The sequence below is a fragment of the Lactuca virosa genome, chromosome 7 (assembly GCF_052849685.1).
Source record: "Lactuca virosa cultivar CGN04683 chromosome 7, Lactuca_virosa_CGN04683_v6, whole genome shotgun sequence".
Lineage (NCBI taxonomy): Eukaryota > Viridiplantae > Streptophyta > Magnoliopsida > Asterales > Asteraceae > Lactuca > Lactuca virosa.
In genome coordinates this window covers 171,914,640-171,920,918 of record NC_136432.1, presented here as the reverse complement: position 1 = coordinate 171,920,918, position 6,279 = coordinate 171,914,640, and the positions used below count along the sequence as shown (strand labels likewise).

General features: G+C 39.1%; 1 non-coding gene across 1 annotated transcript; it reads right to left on the bottom strand.

The window, feature by feature from the left end:
- Nucleotides 1-2,849: 2,849 nt before the first annotated feature.
- On the bottom strand, nucleotides 2,850-2,956 carry LOC145127929 (small nucleolar RNA R71). Its single transcript, XR_013716534.1, has one exon. It is a non-coding gene; the product is annotated as a small nucleolar RNA R71 (small nucleolar RNA).
- Between the last annotated feature and the right edge of the window lie 3,323 nt (nucleotides 2,957-6,279).

The following is a 6,279-nucleotide window of genomic DNA, read 5'->3' as shown; positions in this document are numbered from 1 at the left end:
GCTGATGATAGTGATGAAGAAGAAGAAACAATTGTCGAGGCCCTGAAACGAAAGAAAAGGGATAAGGAATTGAATGAAACCCTTTGGGTTGCGAAGGAAGCTGAAGAAAGGGAGCGAAAGAACAAGGAAGAGCAAGATGCCTTAAATTTCAAAAGGCCTTGTTTCCTTTTTGGACTAGAGAAACGCTCATCAAAGAAGCAATAGAGTTTCCAAGCGTATATTGGCTGGAACCTGTAGCCTCTTTTGATTGTGAGAACTCGAGACACTCACAGTTTGATATGCCCATAACACGAAAGGCATTTACTTTTCATTGCTTTGATTCAACGGTTCAAGTTCCCTCCCCTCATCCTAAAGTTGATTGTGAACTTATCGATTTTTATCTCAAGTTCGGTCAGCCTCAGTACCTGACATGGAGTGCTCAGAAGATTATTACTGTCAAGGTGCTGAAACCTTCGCCTGCAGGGAAGTTTATCAATGTTAGTTTCAAAATAACCCGAGGATCAGCAAACTCAGTTTCGGTTATATCCCTTGCAGATCTTCCAAACTTGAATCCTGATATTGCCATATTTATACATATTTTTAGGCAATATTTAAGTACATTTTTATATATATTTTGGTCATTTGCATAGAATAATGGTACTTATAAGGTTAAATTATATTTTGCAGCCAAAAAGAAGACATTTTGAAGAAAAGGGACTAGAAGCGTTAAAGGATGGAACTTTGGAGGTTGAAGGCTTGAAAGACAAGAAAAACACCCAAAAAAAGACGTACTCACGACGTGAACAGTTGATGGTTCACGACGTGAGTGGAAAGAGTTAGAAGATAAGTATCCGGGTGAAGGAATCCTTGACGATGACGATTACCTCGAGTTCACGACGTGAGTTTTACATTCTCACGACGTGAACGGTGATTTTGGAGAAAATATATATATCCTTCTCCATTACGATTGGGGGACTTTTTTTTGGCTGGCTTAGAAGGGTTCCTGGAGACGAAATTCAGAGGAGAAGAAGCTCTGGGAGCTGGTTTTAACACCAAGGAAGAAGAAGTTCATAATTTGGTTTATAGATTGGTACACTTAAACATGTCTTTGATTATAGTTTTTGTTTATTTAGCTGTTAGTATGTCCAGCTAAATCTAGCTGCTTCTGTTAGCTAGATGAAGCTGGAACTCATGGTTTTAATGCGTTAGACTTGACTTTACTTGTTGGTGATACGCTTGTGTTGATTGATTTTACCTAGCATGCTTGAATTAATTATTTGATTGCTTTAAATTATTGTTCTGTGTAGTTAGTGAACACAAATCTGCATGAATTTGAATACCTAATAATATAGTGAACACTAGTTATTAGAGCTAAGATCAAACCAATCTTAGATAAGTAATTGAATCATTGAATTAAGTTGTGTTAGAGAACTCATATTATGACTATAATTGTGTTTTGATTAATCAATCTTTCATGGCTCCAATCTTATTTAATAATTGATTCTGTGTTAGCTATTGTATGACCATACATAGATTTACATGAATTGATTAATAATTAGTAGATTTAGAACTAAATTGCTAATACTTCTTAATTTGGTAACCAACAGTAATAGTCCTAGCTAATGTATAACCATTGAGTGAAAGCGGATTCGAACTAACAGAAGTGTTTTGTTTATTGATTGAGTTTTTGTTAAAGAATTAAGTTCATCTAAACTTGCAAAATTAGATAAAAACCCCTTCTTAGCTCGTTAGTAATTAGGTTAGTTTAGTAGTAAATAAATTAATTAGTCAACACCGTTCCATGTGATCGACACCCGACTTACCAAACTATTCTATAATTCGACTAGGTACACTGCCTAGGTGCATTTTAGTTAGTTAGTTAGTTAGTTAGGTTATAAATTATAAAATTAGTGGGTACTATTGTGCACATCAAGTTTTTGGTGTCGTTGCCGGGGAACGGCTTAGTTTATTACTTATTTATTTGCTTCACATTAACCGGTACTTTTTGTGGGATAAAACCTGCAAAAAGTTAATTTTCCAGCAAGGTTTGAATTTTTTTTCATCTGTTACAGGACTCACGATGTGAATCTTAAAGATTCACGACGTGAGAACTGTGATTTTTAGTTTATTTTTCTATTTTAGTTCGTTTTTACGTTGTTATTTTGATTAGTTTGCAGGAGTTCATGACCAGAGGCTCTAACACACCTTTGGTGCCACCACTTGAAGATCCGGAGTCAGCCCTTCACAAAAATAAGAATAAGAACGCGAAGGGAGATCACACGCCAAAGAACACGCCACTACAAGAATTAAAATCAGCCTTTTCAAGGAAGTCGGGAAAGAAGACATGAGAGTCAAGTTCAACCCCAAAGGATAAAGGCAAAGTTGAAGAACTTGATCCAGTTTCTAATCCACACGAATCAGAATACGAGTCAGACCCAGAATTTGAAATATTTGCGAGTGAGCCCGAAGACAAGCAAGAGGACGAAATGGCAAACATTGAGGAGATGTCCATGGGAGCTTACAAGAAGCGGATCTGAGAGGATGTGGGTCCCGGTTTAGTCCAACCCGCAATACCTGCCACTGCCACATTCGAGCTGAAGGGGCACATCTTGAATGCACTGAAGGATATCCCATTTTATGGGAAGGATCATGAGGATGCTTTCAAGCATCTCGATGAAGTCAATGACATTGAGGATTACTTCAATGTTCCAAATGTCAATAGAAACATCGTCTTGCTCAGGATGTTGCCCATTACGTTTAAGGGAGCTGGTAAAGAGTGGTTAAAATCACTTCCACCGGGTACGATCACCACTTGGGCTCAAATGCGTGAGCAGTTTCTTGACCAATTTTGCCCACCATCCAAGATAGGTAAACTCAAGAAGGCAATAGCCAACTTTGAACAACAACCGGGGGAGTCATTATACGAAGCATGGGAGCGTTACAAAGGCTTGATCAGAAATTGCCCTCAACATGATCTTAATGTTCAACAAGAGATGTCAATCTTCTATGATGGGGTCAATGTTATGACAAGACAACTCCTTGATTCTCAAGGACCTTTGACAAAGAAAAATCCAAGGGAGGTCAAGGAGCTGATTGAAGAATTCGCAAAGCACTCTCGTGAGTACCACAACCCTAGGCAAGATGGAATCAAAGGCAGTGGAGGTGCACAAACTGAAGAAATAGCAGCTATGATAGCTATGCTGAATAATATGGACCGGAGGTTAACACAAATGGACCAATCAATTCATGCTATAAGAGTTGGTTGCGAACGGTGTAATGGTCCACACTTGACCAAGGACTGCAATTTGGATGAGTATGGGAATAAAAAGGCTCAAGTATGCTACTCGAGTGGGGACAAGTACGATGAAGACTGGAGGAAACCGAAGAAAGAGTGGCTGCCATATGAAGAATACAAGAAGCAAAAGGAAGAGAAGTATAGGCAAACAAGCCGAGGCTTCTACCAAAAGGAGCAGCCACCAGCTGAGAAAAAACCCGATCTAGAGACCAAGTTAGTTAAGTTTATGGAAGCTTCAGAAAAGAGACACGAGGCTACTGATTCTGCTATTGATGAACAAAGAACTTTGATGAAGAATCATCACGCAATGATGGTAGAACAACAGGCTTTAATAAAAAATCAACAAGCCTCCATAAATAATCTTGAAGTGCAACTTGGTCAACTTACCACTTTGGTTCATGAGAAGATGTCCCCGAAAAATCCTGAAAAGAAGACCCAATCTCACGTAATGGCCATCGATATTGAAGAAGAGGCAATTTCTGAGTTCCTGGAAGCCTTGGAAGAAGAGCCACAACAGCTCGATCTAAAGCCAAAGGAACCCAAGCTCGAAGATCATAATGCTGCTGAATTAACGAATTCATGACGTGAGCCATATCGGCTCACGACGTGGGCCCGTCCTAAACAGAAAAATCCTGAATTTATTCCGACATTTCAACCACCTTTGTCGTTTCCTTCTCGAGCTGCCCTTAGTCTACTGGAAAGAGAGCATATAGAGTTTATTAAGCACGTGAAGGGTATCCCGATTAATACTCCCTTTGTCGAGTTGTTATCCAAAATTCCCGAATATGAAATTTTTTTACAAGACTTTATAGACACTCGTCAGCAACTAAAGAAGAATTCTAAAGTTATTCTAAGTGAGCAAAGTTCAAGGGCTGTATTAGGAGACATACCTAAGAAAATGGGAGATCCTGGACGCCTCGCTCTTCCATGTGAGTTTGGGAACAATATGAAGGTTTATGCTTTAGCCGATTCTGGCGCTAGCATAAATTTGATGCCTTATTCGTTTTATCAGAAATTGAATATTCAGAAGTTAAAAGCTACAAAGATGACTATTCACATGGCGAACCGTTCGGTGACACAACCCAGGGGCATTGTGGAAGAGATTCTAGTGAAAATTGGGAAATTTGTTTTTCCAATAGATTTTGTAGTATTGGATATGAAAGAAGATCCCAATGTTCCAATTATCCTTGGTCGTCCGTTACTTAACACCGTTGGAGCTCTTGTTGATATACGCGGATCCATGCTCACCTTAAGAGTTGGAGATGAAACAGAAGTTTTTGGGATAGAAGATGGTTTCCAAGAGAGTAATGCGCAAGAAGAGGTTTTCAACATTGATGAAGAGAATGAACTTGAAGAATTAGAGAAGCTCATGGAAGAAGAAATCAAAACAATTCAACAAGTTAAAAGAACAAAACCGAGAGCATCCGTTCCATTTTTAGTTGAAGTTATTACTTACACAAATCCCACTTCTTGGGTAAGCAAAGAGGATGATGTGATGTCAAGTGATGAAGAGGAGGTTACTTCAAAAGTAACAAGTCCAGTGGTGAAAGAAGAAAGGGATACTATGGAGATTAAGAATGAAGAAAACTTGGGCACAAAAGGAACAAAGATGAAGCTTGATGAAGACGAGGTCAAAGCTAAAAAGGAAAATTCGAAAAAGGCGTACAAACGACGAGTTCAAGCTTACAAGAGGCGTTTCAAGGAACAAAAGATCCTAGTGGTGGATTCTTCGGATGACTCAACGTAGGAGGCAAGGAGTCCGGCTCATGACTCCAAGAAAAAGAAGCGCTTCTCGGGAGGCAACCCGAGTTTGGTTTGCAATTTTTTTCTTTTCTTTTTAGTTTTTGCATTTTAGTCTTAGAAACATAGATCATATCATCCAACTCGCTTTATTTATAATTAAACACTGAGTGTGGGGTCCCTAAAAATGAAGTGGTGATAATTAAGAATTTAGTTAATAGACAAACTTGACTTAAAAAAAAAATTCATACAGTATTCACGACGTGAATCCTTAAGGACTCACGACGTGAGTTTTGAAAAACACGGGACCACAGATTAAAGGGTAAAGAACCAGTTTGACCCCCTTTTGTTTATTCCTCACGAAGTGAAACACGAGATCTGGTCCCCCCTTGCTCCGATTTTGGCCGACAACACTCAATTTTCGTTTTTACTTACCTAATACTTCAATCTAAGGTAATGATTCTTAATTATTAAGTTTAATTTTTCTCTTATAGTTGAACTTAGGGTTAGGGTTTGTTAGTTAGATGAAATGTTGAATTTATTTCTTAAATTCCCGTAATAGCCTTGGAATGTTGATGCTTTGTGCTTAGGATTAGTATAGGAGTAAACCGCATTAATATTGTGACCTGATTTGCCTTCTGATTTTAGCGATTTTGGTTGCTGAGTTACGAACTCACGCCGTGAATCCTGAAGGATGCACGACGTGAATACTGGGACTGGACAACTTCAATTCTGTTAATTTCTAATTTGTTGGGTTGTTTATTTTGGATATGTTTGTTGTTGTTTTTGCAGAAATGGCTCCCAGAAGAGAGATTCCAACTGGAGTAGCGGGCTTACATCCATTTTACAACTTTCCAACAACTACGCCCCAGGATATATATACGCGATGGAACAATCGGTTGGGATGGCTTTACAACCGGGAGTTTGCTATTGCCCCCACTATTCAGTGGGCACGTTTGCAGGAGGTTGGGCTGGTGGATCGGATGTCCCAATATCTTACTAAGATATTTTTGGGGGATGGATTTTCCTTCACGTGCAAGGGGTGGTATAATTTGTTTGCCATCCAAGAGCGGGTCTATAAAGAGCTTTGCGTGGAATTCTTTTCAACGGTGACATTCCATGAGAATGTCCAAGATCCTACTTTCCCGCAAGCTTTGGTTTTTCGTCTAGGAGGGGAATATCGGGAGTGCAGTTTGGTGGAGTTTTCACGCAGAATGGGGTTATACGAGGCTCATGAGACCATAACTCATGAGTTTATTTTATTT